This window comes from Merops nubicus, unplaced genomic scaffold, assembly GCF_000691845.1.
Source record: "Merops nubicus isolate BGI_N331 unplaced genomic scaffold, ASM69184v1 scaffold8131, whole genome shotgun sequence".
In the NCBI taxonomy this organism is placed as follows: domain Eukaryota; kingdom Metazoa; phylum Chordata; class Aves; order Coraciiformes; family Meropidae; genus Merops; species Merops nubicus.
In genome coordinates this window covers 1-209 of record NW_008588963.1, presented here as the reverse complement: position 1 = coordinate 209, position 209 = coordinate 1, and positions in this window count along the sequence as shown.

Sequence of the window (209 nt, the reverse complement as noted above, 5' to 3'; positions counted from 1 at the left end):
ACCAAAAAAAAAAAAAAAAAAAAAAAAAAAAAGTCTGACATTTCGGACTTGGGAGACGGAGCCTGCTTAGAGTTTGGGCCTCCAAGTCTCCCTCACCCACGCGGCGGAGCAGCGAGTGTCTCTCCGCCGGACTCGTGCCGCTCTCTGCCCCCGGGGCCTCCCTCCCACGGGCCCGGCTGCCCCGGGGGGATCCAGGCCGAGGAGGGGGA